This window comes from Myodes glareolus, chromosome 1 (assembly GCF_982192425.1).
Source record: "Myodes glareolus chromosome 1, mMyoGla1.1, whole genome shotgun sequence".
Lineage (NCBI taxonomy): Eukaryota > Metazoa > Chordata > Mammalia > Rodentia > Cricetidae > Myodes > Myodes glareolus.
This window is the reverse complement of record NC_142026.1, coordinates 77466048-77492156: the sequence shown is the minus strand read 5'-3', so window position 1 is coordinate 77492156 and position 26109 is coordinate 77466048. Positions and strand designations below refer to the sequence as shown.

At 38.9% G+C, this 26109-nt stretch overlaps 1 pseudogene; it reads left to right on the top strand.

The window, feature by feature from the left end:
* The first annotated feature begins 11137 nt into the window (after positions 1–11137).
* LOC125411856 (uncharacterized) lies at positions 11138–26109 on the top strand (annotated as a pseudogene).

Below are 26109 nucleotides of genomic sequence, written 5' to 3'. Positions count from 1 at the left end.
GCTGGATCGCGCCACTGGGCGAAACGCCTTGGGGCGAGGCGGGTGCTTGATGCCAAACGGCGGCAGCAAGCAGGCAAGCGAGAACATGGCGGCATCATGGCGCCCTATAACAAAGGAGCATAAAGATATGAAAGTTGTAAAGCCTTTAATGAGGTTTAAATCTTAGAAAAGTGCCACAGAGTTTATATTAAAATAAAATTCTGCAAATATAACTGTAAAAAGATTTTTTAAATGTGTATAGGTATTTGATTGCATGTATGTCTGTGCACTCCATGTATGGTTCTTGCCTGTTGAGGCCAAATGAAGGTGTCAGATCCCCAAATCTGGAGTTATAGACAGTTGTGAGCTGCTAGATGTGTGCTGAGAATTGAACCCTTCTTCTCTGGAAGAAGAACCAGTCCTCTCAACCAGTAAGCCATTTCTCAAGCTCCTGGTAAAAGCTATAATATAAATATTTATCTTGTTCAACATCCAAAACTTAATACTAATTCCATGCATGGTTGTGTTCACCTTTAATCATAGCATTCCAGACACAGAGGCAGGAGGATATCTGGGACTTCAAGGCCAACCTGATCTACATAGTACATATGCAGTACTATATAAACCCTGTCTCCAAAAAAAAAATCATAAGGACAAATTGTAGCATCAAAAATTGTGACAAAGTCCTTGTTTTTCCTCTTGTTGTTTCCCAAAATTCATGCTTCTGACAAACCATATAAAAGTAAACCATATATCATACCCATGTCTTGTTGTTCATTAGAAGTTTCACTCCCCACGTGCATTCAATTTGACAAATCCTTTGCCCAGTGCTGTAATAGTAGGCGTAAAGATAATTCATCATGAAAGAAAACACACATGCACACAAATACTCCAATAATTGTTTATCATTTATTCACCCTTAAAATCTTTATACTATATTCAAAACCATCCAAATAGCGAGATGTGAGAAACTGTAAAGAGTAAGGCTGTGAATGTGACAAAATTTACATGTTCACATTTTAGAAATCCCTAAGGTCAGGGCTGGAGAAATGGCTCAGTGGTTAAGAGCACTGGTCGTTCTGCCATAGGTCCCTGGTTTGAATAACAGCAACTACATGGCCACTTTCAACTATCTGTAACTTTTTTACTAAGGGATCTGTTGCCATCTGCATCCTACAGATACTGCACGCATATAATACACCGACAAAACACCCATACATATAAAATAATTATTTAATTAAAAATAAATCTCCAAGGTTGCAGAGTATGGTAGCACATGCCTTTAATCTCAGCACTTGAGTTAGAGGCAAGCTGATCTCTGGTAGATCAGGGCCAGCCTGGTCTACAGAGCAAATACCAAGACGCCCAGGGTTATACCTTGAAAAAAGAAAAGAAATTCCCAGAGGCATACAGAAATTAGTTTTGTACTTCTGAGGGACACTTAGGACGTATTTACTCTGTCTTAGTTATCACTGTGAAGAAACACCATGACCACACAACTCTTATAAGGAGAAACATTTAAATGGGGATGGCAGAGAGGTAAGTAATGAGGACTCAGAAATAAATAGTAAAAATAAAAAAAGGAAAGAAAAACAAAGGCAAAAAATCAGGAGTAAAACTGAATATTTGTAAATATGAGACAAGGAAACAGTATTCAACTATCTGTACCATTGCTTGGTTATATTTTCATAGCAAGAGGAGCTAAAATGGAACAGAAACTAATACAAAGGTTTTTAGAGTTTGTAAATATTATATTGCTGCCCACGTGCTGGCGGCATACCTGCTGGTGCCTTCATGCTGCTCTGGGACTTGGAAAGGCCTAACTGAGTACTCATCTTTGCCCATGCAAGCAGCAGTGCTTTAATCACTTAGCTGCAGCCTCTGTCGCTGCTTACCTGGTGGGAAGAATGAAGGGAATGGAGCATTTGGCCTGGTGCAATTTTCCTGTGGAGTCCCTCACATAAACCCTTGTATTCCTGGCCACACTTCTGTGTGTTTCGTGGTTCATTGGTCAGTCCCACATTGGATACTATATGTTGGGGATCAGCCTTAGCAAAAATACCTCTTGCCAGCATAATAAAATGGAGAAACAGAATAGTGTCAGGAGGGCATTCTGATAAATACTGAAATTTGCCTGCGTTTAATTTCCAATTGCTTAAAATACCTCTGACTACAAAAAGTAGGAATAGGACAAAAAAAACTGCATTAACATGATACAAGGAAATGAACAGATCAGTTGAAGATGGTGGGCACCATCCCTAGTTAAACATTCTGTTGCTAGAACAAAGCAAGTCATGCTCACACCCTAGAACAAAACATTCTGTAGGCAAACCACTCCCTAGGTGGGATCCAATGTTATTTCCTTAAGGGAACTGGAACTTTCTTGGATCCTTAGACTTTTATTTGGAGGAGAAATATATCTACTTCTCTATTCCTGAAATACAAGGTCTGGATACTAGCCACACCTGTTGACAACAAACTTGAAAGAACAGAAAGAACTCTCTGATCAATGGAAATAGGCTCACATTTTTGGGCCTCCACTCTCCTCCCTTCCCTTTTCCCCTCCTCCTTCCCTTCTACCTTCCCTTCTCCCCTCTCCTAATTTCCTCAGGAAGTCTTGTCTGTTTCCCCTTCCCAGGGGGATCCATGTATATCTCTCTTAGAGATCTCCTTGTTACCTAGCTTCTCTGGGATTGTGGACTATAGGCTGGTTATAGTTTGCTTTATGGAATATATTCTTACACTCTCGCCTATTACTCTGGGTTGGGGTAATTATAGGTACAGGTGTTGATTCTTATGATGTCTTTTTTAGATGTGTCTTTTATTCATTTATTGTCTGTGTCCTTTATTATCTTTCAGCCTGAATGGCCAGAGCGTCTGGTGATTAACTGGTTGTCATGTCTTAGATGAAATTTGTGGGGTTAGGATACCTAGATCCAATGTATTGTCCAGTTCTGGCTGTGTGGGCTTTACTTGTGCCTATAGGGATTATTCTACTAACTGGTATGGGTTGTGCCTGTGCCTATGGGGTCTATTACTTTAACTTTTGTAGATTTTGCCTATGCCTGTTCTTCCAACTGCTCTGGGTAATACCTCTGTCTATATGGTCTGATGATGTTTCTGGAAATGGCTGTTCACAGGGAGACTCTTCTTCCAATTAGTGCAGGTGGTGCTTGTGCCTCTACAGGCTGTTCTTCTTTTTGGTGGAGAATGGTGCTTGTGACTGTAGGGGATGCTGATGTCACTGTTGATGGTTGGGCAGGCAGGATGATGGGTTTGGTGGGTTTGGGGGCAGAGTGGGTCTTATAGGTTACAGAGTCCAGTGGATTGCAGGAGTGATGGAATGTCCTGTCGGCAGGAGTCTTACCTGCTGATCAGCTGCTGAGACTGAGAAGGAAGGGGAAGGGACACAGTATGTGACCCAGGGCCTAGAGACTGGAGCAGTTCAGCTGGAAGACCAGTCACTCACCTCTTCCTCCAATTAGGGTAGGTAGTGTCTGTGCCTTCAGGGACCACTGATGCCATGGGGGAGGGTTGACACAGGGAGGATGGTGGTTTGGGTGGCTTAGGGGGCAGCATAGATCTTGTAGGTTATAGAGTCCAATGAATAGTGGTAGCTTCTACAGGTTGACATTCAGTTATGCCAGCACCATTTGTTAAAGATGCATTCTTTCTTCCATTGTATAATTTTAGCTTCTTTGTCAAAAATCAGGTATCCATAGGTTTGTGGATTAATATCCAGGTCTTCAGTTCAATTTCATTGGTCAATGTCTCTGTTTTTATGCCAATACCAAACTGTTTTCATTACTGTAGCTCTATAATAGAGTTTGATGTCAAGAATGATAATGCCTCCGAAAGTCCCTTTATTGTATAGGATTGTTTTTGCTCTCCTGGGTTTTTTTATTTTTCCATATATAGTTGATTATTGTTCTCGCAAGGTCTGTGAAGAATTTTGTTGGGGATTGCATTGAATCTATAGATCGCCTTTGGTAGAATTGCCATTTTTACTATGTTGATCCTACCAATCCAAGATCATGGGAGATCCTTCCATTTTCTGGCATCTTCTTCAATTTCTTTCTTCAAAGACTTAAAGTTCTTGTCAAATAGGTCTTTCACCTCCATAATTAGTGTAACCCCAAGATACTTTATTTTATTTGTGGCTATTGTGAAAGGTGATGTTTCTCTGATTTTCCTCTCAGCTTCTTTGTCCTTTGTGTTTAAGAGGGCAACTGATTTTTTGGAATTGATCTTGTATCCTGCCACATCACTGAAGGTATTTATCAGCTGTAGCAGTTTTATGGTAGAGTTTTTGGGGTCACCTATGTACACTATCATATCATCTGTAAATAACAAAAGTTTGAATTCTTTCTTTCCAATTTGATTCCCCTTGATCTCTTTATGCTGTCTTATTGTTATTCTTAGAACTTCAAGCACTATGTTGAAGAGGTATGGAGAGAGTGGACAGCCTTGTCTTGTTTTTAGTGGAATGGCTTTGAGTTTCTCTCCCTTTAATTTGATATTAGCTGTTGGCTTGCTGTATATTGCTTTTATTATATTTAGATATGATCCTTGTATCCCTAATCTCTCCAATACCTTATAATAAAGGGGTGTTGAATTTTGTCAAGTGTATCTTCGGCATCTAATGAAGTGATCATATGGTTTTTCTTTCAATTTATTTATATGATGGATTACATTGATAGATTTTTGTATGTTGAACCATCCCTGCATCTCTATGATGAAGCCTACTTGATCATAATTTTTTGATATGTTCTTGGATTCGGTTTGCCAGTATTTTATTGAGAATTTTTGCATTGATGTTCATGAGTGAGATTGGTCTATAATTCTCTTTCTTGGTTGAGTCTTTGTGTGGTTTTTGTATCAGGGTAACTGTAGCTTCATAAAAAGAGTTTGGCAATGAACCTTCTGTTTCTATTATGTGGAACACATTAAGGAGTATAGGTATTAGCTCTTCTTGGCAGTTCTGGTAGAATTCTGCACTAAAACCATCTGGTCCTGAGCTTTTTTTGGTAGGGAGGTGTTTGATGACCTCCCAAATTTATAGGTCTATTTAAATTGCTCATCTGGTCTTGATTTAATTTTGGTATATCGTATCTATCTAAAAAGTTGTCCATTTCCAATTTTGTGGAGTACAGGCTTTTGTAGTAACACCTAATGGTTCTCTGAATTTCCTCAGTGTCTGTTGTTATGTCCCCCTTTTCATTTCTGATTTTGTTAATTTGGGCATTCTCTCTCAGCCTTTAGATTATTTTGGATGGGGGTTTGTTATAACATGAGGGCCAGCTTGATGGGGTTTCTGTCCTGTCCAGTTCCGACAGCTGCTAAGACACCAGAGAAAATCACACAGAGGTCTCCATAAGATAATAAACTGATTGGCCCATTACCTCAGGTTTCTTATTAGCTCTTGTAGCTTATATTAACCCATTATTCTTATCTATGTTAGCTACATGGCTCAGTACTTTTTTCAGCAGGGCAGGTCACATCCTGCTTCTTCTGTGATCTGGGAAGGACTCTGGGAGGAATGGGCTTTTTCCTTCCCAGAATTCTCTTGTTCCCATCGCCCTGCCTCTACTTCCTGTCTGGTTGACTTGCCTATACTTCCTTCCTGGTCAATCAGCATTTATTTAAAACATGATTTGATTAATTTGGATAGGGGTTTGTCAATCTTATTGATTTTCTCAAAGAACCAGCTCATTTCATTGATTCTTTGAATTGCTTTCTGTGTTTCTATTTTGTTGATTTCAACTCTCAGTTTGATTATTTGCAGTCTTCTACTCCTCCTGGGTTAGTCTGCTTTTTTTTTCTAGAGCTTTCAGGTGTGCTGTTAAGTCTCTAATGTGAACTTTCTCCATTTTCTTTATGTGGGCACTTATGCTATGAACTTTCCTCTTAGCACTGCTTTCATAGTGTCTCATAGGTTTGGGTATGTTGTGTCTTTATTTTTGTTGAATTCAATGAAGACTTTAATTTCTTTCTTTCTTTATTCCTTGACCCAGGGGTGGTTCAGTAGTTGAGTGTTCAGTTTCTATGAGTTTGTAGGCTTTCTGGGGTTAGAATTATTGTTGAATTCTAACTTTATTCCACGGTGATCCGCTAGTACACAGGTGGTTAATACAACTTCTTTGTATCTATGGATGTTTGCTTTGTTACCAATTATGTGATCAATTTTTGAGAAGGTTTCATGAGGTGCTGAGAAGAAGGTATATTCTTTTTTGTTTACGTGGAATGTTCTATAGATGTCTGTTAAGTCCATTTGATTCATTACATCTGTTAGTTCTCTTATTTCTCTGTTAAGTTTCTGTCTGGTTGATCTGTTCATTGGCGAGAGAGGAGTGTTGAAATCTACTATTAGTGTGTAGGGTTTGATGTGTGATTTGAATTTTAGTAATGTTTCTTTTTCATATGCGGTGCTTTTATATTAGGGGCATAGATATTCAGGACTGAGACTTCATCTTGATAAATTGTTCCTGTTATGAGTATAAAGTGTTCTTCTTCATCTTTTCTGACTGATTTTAGTTTGAAATCAATTTTGTTAGATATTAGGATAGCCACACCTGCTTGTTTCTTAGGTCCGTTTGATTGGAAAACCTTTTCTCAACCCTTTACTCTGAGGTAGTGTCTGTCTTTGAGGTTGAGGTGTGTTTCCTGTAAGCAGTAGAATGCTGGATCCTGTTTTCATGTCCATTCTCTTACCTGTGCCTTTTTATAGGTGAATTGAGTCCATTGATATTAAGTGAAATTAATGACCAGTGGTTGTTAACGTCGGTTAATTTTGGTGGTAGTGTTTGTGTGTTTCTGTTCTTTGAGTTGTGTTGGTAGAGGGTTATCAGTTGTCTGTGCTATTGTGGGTGTTGTTGGCTTCCTTGGGTGAGGTTTTCCTTCTAGTAGTTTCTGTAAGGCTGGGTTTGTGGATACATATCGTTTAAATTTGTTTTTGTCATAGAATATCTTGTTTTCTTCATCAATGGTGAATGCAAGCTTTGCTGGTTATAGGAGTCTGGGCTTGTTTCCATAGTCTATTAGTGTCTGCTGTACATCTATCCAAGACCTTCTGGCTTTCATGTTTTCCATTGAGAAGTCAGGTGTAATTCTGATAGGTTCCTTTTTATATATTACTTGACCTTTTTCCCTTGCAGCTCTTAACATTCTTTCTTTATTCTGTATGTTTTATGCTTTGATAATTATATGGTGAGGGAATTTTTTGGGGTTTTTTTTGATCCAGTTTATTTGGTGTTCTGTAAGCTTCTTATGCCTTCATAGGGATATCCTTCTGTAGGTTGGGAAAGTTCTCTTCTACAGTTTTGATAAGTATATTTTCTGTACCTTTGAGCTGAAATTCTTCTCCTTCTTCTACCCCTATTTTTCTTAGGTTTGGTCTTTTCATGGTGTCACAGATTTCCTGGATGTTCTGTGTTCAGAATTTATTGGATTTGATGTTTTCTTTGAGCAACGAGTCTATTTCCTTTATAGTATCTTCAGCGCCTGAGATTCTTTTTCCTATCTCTTGTATTCTCTTGGTTATACTTGTCTCTGTAGTTCCTGTTCGTTTACCCAGATTTTTCATATCCAGCCTTGCCTTGGTTTGTGTTTTCTTTATTACCTCCATTTCGGTTTTCAAGTCTTTAACTGTTTCCTTTACCTGTTTGATTGCTTTTTCTTGGTTTTCTTGGGTATCTTTGAGAGATTTATTAATATTTTCTAACTTTTTGTTTGCCTTCTCTTCCATTTCTTTAAGGGAGTTGTTTCACTTCCTGTTTAAAGGTCTCCACCATTTTCATAAGGTTACATTTAAAGCCATTTTCTTCTACTTCTTCTGGGTTAGGATGTTCAAGTCTTCCTGTTGCATATTCATTGGATTCTGGTGTTACCATTTTGCTTTTCAAGATGTTGGAAGAATTCTTGCATTAGCACCTGTGCATTTCTTCCTTCAAATGAGGCCAGCAGAGTCTTGGCCTCTTGGTTCCCTTTGCTGTGGCGACTGAGTACTTGGGAGTTTTTCTTGTCTGCCCTCTCTTATGTCCCCTCAGCATTGGAGCAGGCTGTGTTTGAGGATTCCAAGGACCTCACAGGCAAAAGGTGGGCTTGGGGGCAGGGTGGGTTGGGGGAAAGCCCAGCAGCAAGGACATTCCCAGCTGGCTGGCCAGAAAAGCTAGGGAGTTGTGGAGGGGCCCGTATGGTCTGGCCTTCTGGTTAGGTCCTGGAGAGTGGGGCATCCAGCTGTCCAGGCTTGTGGGTGCTAACTCACCTCTTAGATCCCCTCATTAATGACACAGGCTGTGTTACAGGGTTCCAAGGACCTCACAGGCAAAAAGGCGGGCTTGAGGGCAGGGTGGGATGGGGTAAGGAAAGCCCAGCAGCAGGAACACACCCTGATGGATGACCAGGAAATCTTAGGGAATGGGGGGCCTGGATTCTGTCTCCCTGGGAAGGTCCTAGAGAGTGGCCCTTCCGACTGTCCAGTGTGTGGTCACTGACTCACCTGTGACAAAGAGAAATTTCTTTGAGGAGAAGTTAAGACTAAGCAAATCTGTGAGTACAAGGTAGTAAAATGATTGTAGGTTCTCCTCCACAATTCATAACTTCAACAGCACTAAGTAGGTAGCAAGATTTCCATTACCAGTCATGGTTTCCCCTTGGTTAAGAGGTCAGTTTTGTTACCTAGCCTGTAAATCCAATAACAGAGCTATTGGTTACCACCATCATGTTCTTGCCACTTCTGCACCCTTAAGTTATCTTGCCGTGATGTTCTTTGATCTAGTTCATAGTCATCACAGATGGATAGGACTGTTGCTGGGTTCCCTTCTCTGAAAGCTTGCATTGTGCTTCTGGTAGGGTAAATACTATTAATCAGGAAGGTGTTTGCCTTATTTTGAGACAGAGTCTCTTTGTGTATTGCCACGAGCCCTAGACTCAATATGTAGGCCTGGCTGACCTTGGACTCAGAGTTCTTGTTTCTGCCTCTTGAGTGCTGGTTTTCAGGCTTGTATGACCTGTCCAACAATACATAACTTTTTCTTTTCATGGCTTGAAAATTACCCAAGGTAACTACACAACCTAAATGTTAGAAATTAGTACTCAATTGGATCTAATTTTACTGACAATAAAAACTTCTGTCCCAGTGAATTGGAAATTCTAATGGAAATAGATGAGTTTCCAGGTGTATAGAACATACCAAATTTAAAGAACATAAAATAAATAATGTAAACAAAATTACATTTAAGAATAAGATTGAAGTAAGAATAAAATTCCCCCTTAAGACAACTCCATTACCAGATTGACAGGATTACATCTGAACTCCAAAGAAGAATCAACAGCATATTTACTTAAAATACTTCTTGACACAAAAATGAAAGACTTCCGGACTCTCATTATTACCTTACAGTAAACCAGGTACTGATAAAACCAAGGAGAAATTACAGACTGATGTAGTCATTTTAAAAAATAATAGCTATTTAACAGACATAGATACAGTGTGTGTATCTGTGTTGTATGTGTCAAAAAAATTCTACCCACTCTTATTTCCTACTTCTCTACTTTCCTTGCCTACAATTCCGAAAAATCTGTTGTGCTCATCTCCATTCCTTTTGCTTGGACCCGCTGAGATTAAACAGGACCATCTGTAAGACTGTGGATTTGGAGCTATGTGTTAGAACATGGTGGGATCAGCAGAGGACTGAAGGTAAAGGCAATGATTCTTCTACAAGCAATCCTTAGACAATATTTGAGAGGTAAAAGTGGGCCCTATGAGCCTTTCTTTCCTAGACTGATTGTGGTCTAGGGTGAGGTCAATGCAGGTAAGTACAGTTGCTTTTGGTTAGTGATTACAACAGCTGTATGGAGTCTAGAGCATGGCATGTCTTAGCCCTTCCTCCTCTTTCCCTTCTTATTCTTTTTTTGCTTCTTCCTCAGTATTCAGACTCTTTGATAGAATGGTGTAACTGACATTTCTAGTACTGGGACCACATACCTTATTTTTCATTGGGACAGTCAAAAGGCTCTGTTGACAGAAGTTCCTGTCCTTCCCGATCTTGCAGCCATAAGTCCCAAGAAACACACAAAGGGTTATATTAATTATAAATTGTTTGGTCTTTTAGCTCAGTCATATTGTTAATTAGCTCTTACAATTTAAATTAACACAAAATTCTTATCTATGTTTAGCTTGTCTCAGTGAGGCAATCCCATCTTGCTTCCTCTGCAACTCTTCCCACAATTATTCTAGTTTGGTTGCCTCACCTATACTTCCTGCCTGACTGTTGGCCAATCAGCACTTTATTAAACCAATACAATTAACAAATCTATAACTTGTACAAAAAGCATTCCCCACAGCATTTTTCCTTTTTTTCTTTTCAAAACAAGAACTCAACATCATTGTTTAGTTTTTTTTCCTGACCATTATCCATAACAACTTGTAACTAACACTCTAAACAGCTAAGGATTAAAACTGTGGCCTTGGCGACTGGCTCTGCCTCATTCCTTAACTTTTTCAGAGTCCAGCTTCATGGTGGAGGTACTGGTGGGAGGCACATTTATTGTCACAACTCTGTGGAGTTTCTAGGTCCATGCCACCACCAAGAAGCCTGGACAGCAGCAGAAGCTAAACCAGGGCAGATGGAAGCTGAGAGCACTAGTTTTTCTCTGAACGCAAGTGGGTAGGTTTGGGTCCAACTCTGGCCTGTGGTGGTGGCTAAAAATCCTCAGGCAAATGGCTTTTTCGTGAATTTGTACCCAAAACGTTGGGTGTTAAGTCTCTGCATTTACCACTGCATTATTAAAAATTTAATTATTTTCTTATGTTATCTAAAACCTAAAGCATGAGTCACAGAAGACAAACTTGTTTCTTAGTGAAATGACAAGATCAACATCTAGTGGCTAAAGCAATACAGCGCAGGATGAACTCAGCAGTAGGCTGATCACTGACTTCTTACGACACCTATTTCTTTTCAAACTCCAAGTTCCTGATCTGGCTCACCAAGGCACAATTGCAGTATTTGGTTCTAACATGCCATGTTTGTGTTGGCGATGGGACTCCGGCATCTGAATTTAGTCAGTTACCATTTGGTATAAGTATGTAGCCCGGGAGGCTGGTAGTCAAGGTGAGGTTAGACTGCTTATCTTTTATCTGAAGGGTTCAGAACTCGCTATGGGGCCAGATACTGGAGTTCAGCGTCCTTCTAGATCCAATTCTGGTCTAGGCTGGCAGCAAGCATGTGGGGATATTGTGCAGAGTGGGTACAGAACAGCTGGAGCTGTGTGGAAGACAGCCTGAGACCAGGGGTGGGGGGTTGGGGGGTTGAATGGTTCAGTGGGGCGGGGATACTTACACAGAAACAGATTTTGGGTAAATGTCACACATTGGCTGGGCATAGAGGAAGTGTGGAGCGTGGGTAGGTTTAGAGGAGAGAGGTAAGCAGAAGCTGGGAAACCACCTGGCTGAGGCCAAGGGAGGGGAGAGAGGAGCTAAAGCCAGAAGTTCCAAGTGTTGCTCTGTTGTTGCTCAGGGTCCTGCACCGTGGGAAATCCCATGGTCCAGACCTGACCAAGGCTGAGTGTCACCGGGGTACAAGCCGCAGTCTCGGTGCGGGGCGGCCTGGGGAAGTCAGCAACGCAGTGACGGGAACCGCAGCCCAGCGGCCCTGGAACCTCCCAGGTCAGAGGAGCTGCGGGGCTGAGACCCAGGAAGGAAGGAACCAGGGGTGCGAGCAGTTTCTCTGCTGATCACAAGGACGCCGGCTCTGGAATTCTGCTATGATGTCTTACTCATGTCGGAAAATTTTAGATCATTTGGATTGGAGTAATCCCGATTTTGTTTTAAATGATCCTATCTCTGGTGGCCGAAGTATTGTTATAAAAATAATTGAGTAGAATATTTTAATTTGTCTGTTGATGTTTGCAAAGACATTTCTGTTTGCTATAGTGATATGCATAAAGCTCTTGAAATTGTTAGGGTCCGAGAGAAGCCCCCAAGGAAAGATCAACAAACAGCCTTTGGTATACAATAACAAGAGCGTCTTATTCTTTCCAACTTGAAGTGGCACTTGGCGACCCCCAAAGGAAGGCACAAGCTCCTTTTAAGTGGAATTAAGGGAATTCCAGGGAAGAGGGATTAATCTGGTACTGATTGGTGGAGGAAAGATTAGTCTAGGGGCTGATTGGTGGGAGGGCCTAGTGGTTAGGGACCTTCCAGCAGCTGGGGTAGGGAAAGCTATCTTTAGTTATCAGGGCACTGTGGGGGCACCTGGTGAGCTAGCAAAAGGCTGTGAAGTGTCTGCTGATTGGTTGATCTGAAGTTGTGATTTTCCTGAGGACTGTCTACTTCGGTCCCATTTTAGTGAACCAAAGACTAAGGCCTGATCTCTATTAGGGCTACTAGGAGAGCTTGTCTTCACTCTGTTCTACCCTCACCCAAACCCTCTCAAAATTTACATCATCCCTGCTAACTTCTATGTACTACCTGGTACTTAGCATTCCGGCAGAGCTTTTAGATATTAGTCATGAGAGGACGTGGAAGGGGTTTTCAGCGCAAGGGCATCTTTGCAGTCAGGTGTGAAGGAACACAATAAAGACACAACATGCAACAAACCTCATGCAAGAGATTTATTGGGGAAAAACAGACTGGTGGCTATACTGAAAGGAAAGAGAGACAATGGAAGGCTGGGCAGAGTTTGGGCTTTTATAGTGTCTTTGGATCGTGTGCAGGGTGATAGTGGAAATGTACAGTGGGGCCTGAATTATTACTCAGTGCTGAAATGGTGAATATCTATTAACAGTTAATCACGGGGCTTGCTTTCCAGGTTGTAAGCCTCTTGAGGCACAGGCTTGGCTAGACCCCGCCCTACCCGGCCCTTCCCCCAGAATGCTCTAAGGGTCATAAGTGACATTTTTATTAGTCCCTTCAGGCAGAAGAGTGGCCAGGCCCCTACTTACAGGGGCAAAATGCCCAATATCTGACCATAAAATCCCAGTAATCCCTGAGTTTGCCCCAAGATCAGGCCACAGATTTTCTCCAATCCCAGATCACCCTGGAAAGCTCTTCACCCTCCCCGAAGATACTATATCAGGACAACTTCCTGCTCAGTTCTTTGCTGATTCTCCTCAGAGCAGAGGCTGTGTTTTTCCCTCCCAGTAAATCTCTTCTGTGAGTTTTGTTTTTCAGTTTGTCTTTGTGGTATTCCTTGATTCCCAGCAGGCAGGATACCTTTCCCTTCAGAGCTGCAAGGCCTGCATTGGGTAATGCCTTCCCTCTCTACTGTAACACCTGCACCCGTCCCGGAGTTCTGGGGAAGGACAGGGGCAGAGTCATTTTCCACTGGCCTGTTATCCTACATAATGGCCTGCAGATTAAATTGAATCTGAAATATATTTTTGCAAGTTTCACAGATATGATTTAAAACTTTTAGCATTTACTAGTAAAGTTTGTATCCACCATTAATTTTCCCCTCGAAGATGTATACATTCCGATATGTAAATATAGCATTCTGAAAAGTGTCTTTGCCAGGCTTTGTGGCACACATTTGGAATCCCAGCACTGGGGAAGCAAAAGAAGGCAGATTCCAGTGAGTTGAAGTCCAGTAATGTGTACATAGTGACTTCCAGGACAATCAGAGCTACATGGTGAGATCCTGTCTCAAAATAAGAAAGAAAGGAAAAAAGAAATGTGTATTTTTGTGCTGAGGTCTTAATGTGCAACTTAGAGCCTGGAAAAGCATGGTCTGCTTTTTGAAGGTCTCAGGTCACAGTATTTTCACAGTTAGGAAGGGCATCATAAACCTGGTGGCGGTGGTGGCATCTACCTTTAATCTTAGCACTCAGGAGGCAGAGACAGATGAATCTTGGAGTCCTTTGCCATCCTGATTTACAGAGTCAGTTTAAGGGCAGTCAGGGCTACACAGAGGAATCCTGTCTCGGGGGTAGGGGAGAAAGAAGGAAAGAGAGATAGAGGGGAGGAAGGAAGGAAGAGATCAAAAGATATTTTAATATAGAATAATACAGAAAGCATCTTTTGAAAAAAATATGATCATTTGCCTACGTCAGAAAAATGTCTGCAATAGTCTTTTGTCTCCTTACTTTAAGAAAACCAATCAGTTCATGGACACATGACTTAACTGTTGCTTTTTGATTCTTGCTTTTGCTTTGTTGCGATCTTAACTCACTAATACTGCTTTGTCTGTCTCTAAACTCACATCGTGGATTGACTATTCTGGAACTCACACAGTTCCACCCACCTGTTTCTCCCAGGTGGTAGGATTAAAGGTGTGCACCAACACAACTGTTTGAACTGAAACTGTTGTTTTTGTTTTTATTTTGTGGTCTTTTGACCACAAGTAGTGTAACATTGGACTTCTCCCAGGAGGAGGGGCCATTCCTGGACCCTGCCCTCAGGGCTTTGCACAGAGACTGTGGATGTTGCAGAACTGCAGCAGTCTGGTTTCTGTAGGTGAGACTGCGTTGCTTACAGTCTCCTTTGCTCCTCCTCAAGGTTTCGTAACATACTAATCTGCAAGTGTGTGTTCCTTTGGGAGATGTAAAACTTACATCATATTCGATCCATGATAATTTCCCTTACTCATTTGTGTATGCTTTTGTCATCCAATCATTCAGTTCCTTTTCTACCTCTTAGTTTTGACTAAGCTGTGATTGAAAATGGTATACAAGTTATACTCACTGAAAACGTTTTCTTAATATTTTCAGTATTCCAACTCTGCCTGACAATTGGGGACTAATTTATAGGTTCCTCTCTTCATCTACTGAGCACAATATCGTGTTAGAAATCCAGATGATTTCTGAAGAATCTCTTTCTCTTGTGCAGGGTTCACTGACCACCAAGACCTGCTTACCTGTGGAGCAGAACAAAGAGTCTGAGAAGGTGGAGACAGAGGAGACAGTAGCAAAGGATCGAGGTATTTTCGAGGGATTGGGGAAGGGATGGCAAGGGGTTCAAGTCAATGTGTAAGTGAACATGAAATAAGTTTTGCCACATTCTTTTTCACAAGAAATAATTCTGGAGACTTCCACTGAAAAGAAATCTCAGGATTATCCTATTGAAGTATGAGAAGGCTTTCTACAGAAGAATAGATAATGGAGGTAAATAAAATTTATTTGAATATGCATGTGAGTGTTGTCCTTACTCCATTCACATCACTGATACCAGTTTTAAATCATACCAATATTAAATGGTTTTCATTTCTATGATTTTCATGTATTACAAAATGATGAAAATTAATTCCTTTAGGTTTATTTATTATTTTCAGAATTTTGGAGCTTTGGTATTCTAGTACATTCTCTACCTTTTAATGTTAATGTCTCCATTCCTGAAAATAATGCCAATAGAATTTTGATAAGAATCGGGAAGTATATTTACAGACTATGTAACTCCATCTGTACTGTTTTCCCTAGGAAATATCTCCTATTGTCTGTTGTCATGACAATTCGAAGTGGTTTCCATTGCTATAATTGTAATATACTGTGAGATCGATCACCTATAAGTTTGATCCTCTTATTATTTTCTAGCTCTTTGCTTTTCCTTGGCACTTTCAGGATTGGTTTCTGTAAAATATGAAATAGAATTGTGAAAGGAATTGCTTGAAGACTTAGAGAAGTCATACTTCCTTCTAGGTTGATTTCTTGTGTTTGAAAAGAACATGAGGCAATGTACCAGTTTGCACATGTTTTATGTGTTTTCCTGTTTTCTGTCTGCTGTGACTGTCTGCATTCTCGTTTTTGTGACACTCACCTGTGTTGATCAAATACTTTCTATTTAATGAACCATATTATCATTCACTAATACTGCTTATTTTGTATTTTGATACTTTTGTCTTGATTTTTTGTCACTATTTTTAATTATGATCCATCGGTCATCTTTATCGTTGTCCATAGTCATGGCATTTAAATCTTTTTCTTCTTTCTCATTATCTTGTATCATTAGATGGTAAATGGATTTTTTTGGAAGAATATGTATTTTTTTCAGCTTTTTTTTGGAATACTGTAGTCTGTTTTCATCATTTGGTTAGGGAATATTTTCTATTTACAGTTCAAGAAATTACTGAGAGAAATTTATTTGTTATTGCTTAGAAACTTGAGTGTGGATACTGAATAGGGAGAATTGGAATCTCTGTATATTAAATTTACATTATCTTTTGATCTACACTGCAGAACTTTTTAACATCTGCATATTGGCTGTTTCAACTGCCTCTTAATTCACTTGCTTATTTGTTGATTGATAGATTTTGGATTATATTTGAATTATATATATTTTGTAGTATACATAGATAGCTAATAAATGTATCAGATTAACAGATAAGCAAATTAACAGATTAACAAATAAACGGGGCTATTTAGTCTGTCTCTTCTTTTCTTATATTATTACCATTCCTGGATGTTTTTACTTTTACACAGTGTTCTTGTATCAAGTGTTTCCCCTTTGTGTTGCTCTGCAGGACTCACTGTTTTATATCGTACATGAAGGTCTGATTCATGATATTGTAGGAGAAACCTGGATGCAGAATCATATTTTTCAATGCAGACTAGACAGCTTCTGCAAACAGAGGTCTTGGAAAAGTTTCTATCTGCATAGCTTTGTTAGAAAATCTATGACTCTTGTGAGGATGATTATCACCTATACGAGAATTCTTCATGTACATACTAAACATATATGCTCATACAGACATGTATGTATTATAGGCATTTTTGGTAGATGATAATAGTATGACTCCTTATGATTGTTTCAGACATCCTTAACTGTTATTTTACCCTCCTTCTGTGTTTACATCTGCCCATTCTCCATAATTAATTCCCTGCTCTTGTGTGTCTATCTCTCCCTTCAGATCACTTTCCCCTGTTACTCCTATCTCTATTAGCTTCCCACGCTCCAGAGTGGGCTATATTTGCTTTTCTGGTTACTACAGTCACTCCAGGTTGTAGACTCCCATCTCAAGATTTGGAGCTAGGAACTTCCTATGAGACAGAAAAAGCAATGTCTGTCTTTTGATGTCTGGGTTACCTCACTCAACATGATCTTTTGTAAGTCCATCCTTTTAACTGCAAAGCTCATGATTTCACTCTTTTTTATATTTGAATCCTATTCCATAAGTTATATGTACCACATTTTCATTATCCATTTGTCAGTTGAAGGACATTTAGGTTGTTTCCCTTCTGTAGCTACTGTGAGTAGAACAGCAATGAACATGGCTGATCCTACTATGGAGTAGGATCTTGAGTCCTTTCAGCATTTGCCAATGAGTCATGTGTTTTTTTTTTCAGTTAAAACTCCCAGTTTCCTTGGAATTAAAATGTGCCTGTAGAAACTGTGAGGAAGTATATAGACTTGGTCCCAGCAGATAAAAAGTTAGGCAATCATTACCATTCTGAGAATGTATAAAGAATAGGATTGTATTTGTTGTCCACATAAAAATAATATACAGATTATTTAGAAATTGACTTACACTTGAAAATATCCTAGGTATGGCATTTTATACTCAGATGATCACAAAAATATAAAAGTATCACACTCTTAAGGACTAATCATAGGGTTTGAATCTCTTTTTTAAAATAACCTCATGTTTGGTGCTGGCTAGGGCACAGTATTATTAATATGTGCCTGGCAAGATATAATCATTTGACTTGTAATATAAAGTCAATGATATGGGATAAAGATCAATGATGTCAAGGGTGTGGGGAAGAGGAAAAGAAACTAAAATGGGTAAATATTAATGACTCTTGGAAAATGATTGAAGAGAAATATATTGCAAGTACTCATGCTTGAATGCATTAGAGCTTATAAAAGATGTCTTGAGTTATTCATTGTCATCTGTTTGAACAACCTGTGATCGGACTCTTTATTTTTTACCATCCTGCACCTCAGAACTTGCTGGAGCTGGACTCCAGCTATTCTTCTCCTTTCTTGGTGAGAGTTAGTTCTTTGCTGTCTTGCCCATGGATGATAATTTATCCCCGTTCTCCTGTATTTCACTATTCTTCAGATGAAATTAATTATTCTCTATGATCTCACAGATGATTTCCCTAACTCTTCCTCTGTGTGTCTTGCCTCTAATTTGTTGTCTGCAGTGCTGCTAGAGTGAAACCAATTGTGTTAATTGGTGACTGTCTTGAAATGCATTTGTGTCTCTACTAATTTTAAGAGCATAGTTTTTGGGTACAATAGGATGGTTGACAGGGATTTTCTCTCCAAACTTCAAATGTTGTTCCATGATCTCCTGACTTTGAGATCATTGGCTAGAAACCTGGGAGAAGTCCGTTGTTTGTGTCTTTTCCTATGGTTTGCCATTGTTCTTTCTCAGCTTTCAGTATTAATTTTTACTGTTTCTTTTGGATGACATTATATGATAGGGCAGCAGCCATCTGTTCATTGTTCCTGAAAGAGAAACTCAAAGAAGAGAGACAGAAGAAATGGTTGACTCTCCACTAAACATGTCCCATGTCAGTGGTCATGTCCACTCTTTTTATAGAAGTTTCTGCTACTGATAACTTTTTGAGCTTTGTTATGAAAGTGTTGCAAACAAACAACAAAAAAGCACACATTGAAATTAACCAGACCCAAAAGCTGTACAACTCAATGCATTTTAATGCAGTTAGAATCATCATTGAGAACAGAAGAGCTGCAACCTCACATAAAATTTTATGTTTTCATAATCAAATATATTTTTTGAGCTTATCCACCACAAAAAAGACAGAATTAGAACTAGAAAAGCAATTAGCTTATATTCTTTTTCATAACTGGTGTCGATTATCTACCTCAGCCCTGATATTTAACCTTTCTTGTTCTCTTTTCTCCATATTCTGCTGTACCCACATATACATTGTTTCCATAAATATATATTATTGACTAGATTCTGCATATGAGGGAAAATGTGATTTCTTCCTTCTGACACCTCACTTGCTATTACATGTTCAAAGTCCAACCATTCTTCCGCAAATATCCATTGCTTTTTTCTCTTCAGCTGAATAGTATTCACACACACACACACACACACACACACACACACACTTTTTCATTATCTATTCATCTATTCATCTATTGATAGTCAATCAGGTTGATTCCAGTATGTTTCAATGGTGAATAAAACAGCAGTAAACATGGGGTGTAAATAGATTTATTGTGAGGTGTGGACTGGAATAGCTGGATTATATATTAGTTCCTTCTTGGAATTTTGAATGATCTCTAAACTTATTCCCATAATGACTGTATTAATTTTTTCCACAACCTTCACACACACCAAGAGCAAATGAGGGTTCTTTTCTTGTCATGTCCTCCTTAACATTTGTGTCCGATTGGTTGATGACATTGATTAACTGGGTTAAGGCAGTATTTCAATGTAGTTTTAGTTTGCATTTCCATGATGGCATTTTAGGAATCCTGAATACTTTTTGTATTATTTGTCAGACATTTTTGTTTCTCTCCTTGAAAAGATTCTGATCAATTCATTTGCCCATTTGTTTATTGGCAGTTTTATTTCCTTGGAATTTAATATCTGTAATTCTTGATTAATTCTAGAGGTTAGCTCCTATTCAAGGTGTTGCTGGTACAGATTCTCTCCATTCTGTGGGGTCTATGTACTGTGTTGATTGTTTCTGTTGATAAACAGAAACTCTTTATTTTGATGTCATCTCATCTTTTGATACTTGGTTTAGTTCGTGGGCTCTTGATGTTCTTCCTAATCAATAAGATGAAAGATAAGATTATAGTTTCATTTATCTACTGGATTCATTTATGCCAGTACCAAGTATTGAAGAAATCATATTTTTATAATCTTTTTTACCTCCTTTATTAAGTATTCGGTAAGCATAGCTTTCTAGTTTTCTTTCTGGGACCTCTATCTTATTCTGTTATCTCCTGTCTATTTTTATTACCAAACTAGGCCAACTTCATGATTGCAGCTGTACAATACAATTTCACATATCTTCTATAATTTTTCTCAGTTCTACCCTACCACCAAGTTTTTTTGAGGGCAAATCCTCCTCATAGACTTATGACATGTAACTTTGAAAATATTTCCACTGTGACACATGAACAAAAAACATATGCTGACTCCCATTCGCTTTAGTGAACATTGTAGCAGAATTTCTTGCTGGCCTGGTATGAAAGAGTTAGCATCCCCCACATCCCTGCCCTCACCTCTACTAATCATAGCCCCCACTGGGCCTCACCTCCCTTAGCTCTGGAATTAGCATCTAGCCATAGTCCATCCTTTGTGTTACAGATACATTTTGTCACCCTATGTGAATCTTGTCTAAGAGTTTCCCATGGATACAAAACCTATGCAAAACTTGGTTAGGGAGCAACCCAGAAAACCATGGTACCTCCTGAATCAGGTATTTGCACTTGATATTATATTTATGCAGTTTCATTCAGGTTGTTTTGACCATATAGAAGTCAACTGGCTAAAGTTTAAATATGGGGAAAAAATGAAAATGCCTGGGCAAAAGGAAAGTGCCTCAGTACACCAAGGCTGGGGATTCCTATGGCCGCAAAAGGCTAAGTTCATTCTCAAATGTCTCTGAGTCTTCATTTCATGGACCTGCATAAACCCACATACCCACACTGCAACATCTGCAACAGAATGTACTATATCTATCTATCTATCTATCTATCTATCTATCTATCTATCTATCTATCTATCTATCTATTGTGATGGCTCATATGCAGTGTAGACTCTGAATGTAGGATTGTCTCATTTCCTTGAATTGTGATTATAAAATGCATATTAAAACACATGAACTAGTTGGCACAGCATCTTAGAAATGTGTGAAATTATAAAAGGTTTTTTTTGGTCCTTAATACTAAATAAGACTTGACTCCTAATACTAATGAGTTAAGTACACTATCCAGGGCAGGACATGGCTGTCACATGTAGCTTGATCTTACCATGAAACTGATGTTCTTGAGTGTTTATTCAGATTGTAGTCTACTTGTGTTTCTCTTTGGTGTTTAATATCATGACAATGATAATATGTCCATGTGGTTGTTGACACCAGATATATTTCTCAGGGGAATTGCTGCTCACATCACTTACTTGGTTAGGATCCTCAGTGGTAAATTCCCAAAGTAGCAAGATCAGTATTCTTTACTTTTATTTTAGCCCCAAACAGGATCCCATTGTACAGCCTTTTCTTTCTGACTGGGGCACATTATATGGTATTATATGAAGTATATCAGGATAATGTCTTGAAGGCATTGACTGACTGATGTGAATAAGTCATTATATTTGATGCAGAAAGAACATTCTTCATGATTGCCTTGCTCTAGTCTGAATCTATGAGGGTCATGGCTCTACTCCCCTACCCTGAAGCAGCAGTGTTTTAGAGTAGAGATTTGGAAAATGGGCTCTGACCTGCAGGTTTGCATTGCTATCCTAACTTGTGACTCAGGACAGAATATGTCACCATTTTCCATTTCCAGAGAAATAAAGGAAAAATCATGAACACTACTAACCTAAAATCTGTTAGACAATACAGCATAAGTACTAACAAAAACACATTGAGGACTACAAAATTCAAACTCAATAGTTCAGATTTTCTCCTGAACTGTTCTTCTGTGCTTTAATTTATTTGCAAAGCACTGAAAGTGACTATAATTCTCACACAATTTAAAGTATTTATTTACTCACAGGAAATCTATATCATTCCTGAATAATTTGAAGTTACTTTACTTATGCGTGCATGCTTAGTGTTAACGTAAATTTTATTTAATGTGCTTTTAGACTTTCCTTGATTTTTATAAAAGTTCTTTGGTGGTAAAATTTTCTTCTAGACTTCTGAAAGTGTTACTTACCTAATGCCTATTGTTAGGAAAATTTCAGATTATATCAAATACAGATTTTTCTCTCTGCTTTGTAGTGGCTCAGATAGTCTTATAAAAGTAATTCCACACATAGAGAAACCCTGCCTCGAAATAAACAAAAAAAAGAAGTAATTCCACAAACTACACAATTTTATATGTTAATGTTAAAATAGCCAGTATGTGGTGTTGTTACACTCCTTCTTGCTGAGGAAAAGACAAAACTCTTTGTCTGTAAGTAATTGTCTTTGCTCATCTGCATCTCTAATTTTCTTAAGTCTTCTTATGTCCAGGAAAGGACTCTCTCTGGTATCATGTGGTCAAACTGTAATTTTTTCATTTCAGGGTTTTTTGACATGTGACTGTGGACTTCTCAAAAGAGAAATGGGAATGCCTGGACTTTACTGAGGACTTTGTACATTGATGTGATGTTGGAGAATTACAGCAATCTAGTCTTTGTGGGTAAGAACATTTTGTTTGTAGCATTTCTAACTCATCCTTTATATGTACCAACTTTATTGGTCGTAACATCTCTGGTAAGCTGTCTTGGAAATAACAGGAGACTAGGGAAAGTTTGGTAGTGGGAAAGAACTTTGTGACATTTGTTGTTTTCTTTCCATTTTCCATGTTGGATGTGTCATGCACCCATCAGTTTCATTCCAAGATGCCTTTAGAAACTCTATAATATGTATTTTCCCACCCATATCTTCTTTGTCATTTATTTCCTTTTATTGAAATAGTTTCCTCCGTATTGTATCTGCTGATTATACTTTCCACTCCCTCTAATCCTCCCAGTTCTTCCCCATATTCCCTGCCCTCAACTTTACTCCCTGACTCTCTTTAGGAAAGGACAGTCTTCTAAGAAATAATAACCAAGCATGAAAAAACAAAATATAATAAGATGAAGCAAAAATCATCATATTCAAGTTTGACAAGGTGACCCAACAGAAGGAAAAGAGTCCTAAGAATAAGAATGCACATCAGAGAACCACTCATTCTCACACTTAGGAGTCCTATGATAAGACTAAGTTTAAAGCTATAATACATATTCAGAAGGTCTGGTGCAGACCCATGTAGGCCCTGTGCCTTCTGCTTCAGTCTGCGAGTTCACTTTCACTTGGCTAGTTGATTCAGAGGGCCTTGTTGTTCTGTTGTCCTCCATCCCCTCTGACTCTTAAGCTCCTTTCGCCTCCTCCTCTGAATAGTTCCCTGAGTTCTCTCTACATACTGTCTGATTGTTGGTCTCTGCATCTGCTTCATCTGCTGCTGGGGGAAGCTTCTCTGATAAGTATTGAATAAAACACTGATCTATGAATATAACAGAATATAATTAGGGGTCAATTTATTGATAATTTTTTTCCCATTTTTCTTTTTACACCAGGAGTTTTTGGTTTCCTCTAGGTCTCTAGGCTATCTAGTCTCTCGTCCTTGATTACCCAAGTAGTGTCAGCTATGAATTCCACCTTGTGGATTGAGCCTTAAGTAAATCAGTCATTTGCTAGCTATACCCATAATTTTTGTTCAGCCATTGCCCTTGCATATCTTGCAGCCAGCCTAGTTGATAGGTCACATATTTTGTGACTGGTTCCATCCATTATTTTAAAGCTCCATGTCCATCATTTCATTTAACATCATTTTAATTGTGAGAAAAACTCAAAATTGGGCAAACTGAAAATTCTCTCTAAATACACTGAAGATTCTGAAAGGAAATAGCAATTGGAAATCATTCCTAGATGTAGTGATACTTCATTTGTATTTTAATAAATAAAGTCTGCCTGAAGACCAGAACACAAAACAGCCACACTAGTCAGCCATACAGGCCAAGCAGTGGTGGGACACACCTCTAATCCCAGCAGCCACACTAGTTAGCCATAGAGGCCAGGAAGAGGTGGTGCACGCCTTAATCCCAGCACTAGAGATGACTATAAGGTCTATAAGACGACTATAAGACAGGAACTCGCCCTTTTCAGTCTGAACATTTCATCGAGGTAAGAACTCTTTAGTGGCTTGGCTTTTTTGCTTTTCTGATTTTCAGGTAGAACCCCAGTATCTGTCCTGGTTTTTATTGTTCCTGCCACACCTAGATTCCTCCACTTTTTATACTCTTCATGTACTGAGTACAGTACTGTGTTAGACATCTGTATTCTTTCGATACATTCTAACATAAGACATGAATTACATCACAGAACACATGGATTATTGTATGCAAGATAGGCCAGGTTACCTGTCTGGAGCAAATGAGATTGTCCTGAAATGTAGAGAGAAGAGAGTAGCCACAACTAGGGTGGGCTAGTGAATGAGCAGGACAACAGTGATAACTTCAAGTGAGAATGTTTTTGCGATGTTCAATTCCACTTGAAAGGATTCCTGATCATTTACCTTAGTGTAGTGTCCTGGCCCCACGATGCATCCTGTTTGTTGTACTAACTTCTAGAAGGCATTGTTTATTATTACACCTGAATTATGGTGATTTAATATTAGTACAAAATGCAATTTTATTTGACTATGCTGCTATCACATTGGAATAATCTAACGTGAGTTCATAAAGTAGGCTTTTGCTGTATGTCTTCATTACAACCTTTATTTTCTTGCCAGTGGAGAATACATAGATGCTCTTCTGGGAAATAATCTCAGAAGTCAGTGTATAGAATGGACTTGACAATGACCCTAGGAGGAAAGTTAAGAAACACAGTAGTGTGTGGAACTCAGACAGTGGAGGACAGAAATAAGCAACAGCTGACCATAACAGCCCTGCCTCAAAAAAAATCTAGACTCTAGACTCTGTATTCTAGAGCCTTTGATATCTGGCAAAATATTTGCTTTGCTTCCTTTACTTTAGAAGAATCTAATGTTAGTTTGTTTTTTTTTTTAATTTTTGTTTTGTTTTGTTGTTTCAAGACAGTGTTTCTCTCTGTAGCTTTGGTTGTCCTGGAACTTCTTCTATAGACCAGGTTGGCCTCCAAGTCACAGAGATCCACTTATACACCACCACTGCTTGGCTCTCCTTTGATGCTTTTCAGTAAGCCTTTAATCTTTAAAGGCATTGTGTCTTCTGAACTATAATTGTCTTTGTTGTATATTGGTAAGTGAAAACTATAGCATGGGCTCTAATTGGCCTTAATAAAAAACAGACAAACAAACCTAAAATCAGGTATTACAGGGTGAAAGTTAAAAGATCAGAGAATCTGTCACTTATCAAATTTTTAATCATGGAACAGGCCCTACTAATCTGAATTGTACTCATTTTCAGGAACTATTGCACATGTGATCCTGCCCATCAGCATGTGAATAATGAAAAGGAGACTTGCCAGTGTAATGAGCTTGACAAAGTGCTTCATGACCCATCCACATGTGCACTTTATAGAACAAGTGAAACTACAGAAACCTCTAATAATTACAGATGCTGTAATCACGGGGATGCCTCTGTTGACTCATCAAACCCAGACAGACATGAAAGCATACACACTGGAGAAGAACCTTGCAAATCTAAAGACTGTGAGAAATCATTAAATTTGTGTTCCAACATTACTCAAGATCAAAGACTCTAAACTGCAAAGAAAGAGCACAGGCAGGGAGAATATGATGACTATTTGGGCTCTACATATAGTCTTATATAGCAAACAATCTCTAACGTGTGTGGGAACCACACCAGTGTGGGAAGTATATCAATACCACCTCAAGTCTCGGTGTACAGCAGCAGATAAGTGCTACTGCAAAGAAACCCTACAAGTGTAACGTTTGTAAGAAATCCCTTGCCTGGTGCTTAAATCTTCAAACATATCAAAGACGTCATACTGAAGAGAAACCTTACTAATGCAAAGACTGTACAGAGTCATTTTCTTACTTGTTTGCACTTAAAAAACATGAGGAAATTCATACTGGAGAGAAACCTTACAAATGTAAGGAATGTGACAAATCCTTTGTCCACCGTCCCAGTTTGAGGAAGCATCAGAAAGTCCATACTGCTGAGGAACAATATAGATGTCAAGAATGTGGCATGGTCTTTCGCCAGCTTTCACACTTTAGAAGCCATTACAGACACCATAGTGTGGAGAAACCTTACAAATGCAATGAATGTGACAGATCCTTTCCTCACGATTTATCCCTTAGAAGGCATCAGAAAAATCATATTCTAGAAAAATTACACAAATGCAAAGAACGTGGTAAGTCCTTCCTTGAATTATCATATCTGAAAACACATCACAGAATCCATACTGGCGAGAAACCTTACAAATGTGAGGTCTGAGACAAATGTTTTACTGTGAATTCAACTCTTATAAGACATCATAAAATTCATACTGGAGAAAAACTGTACAAATGTA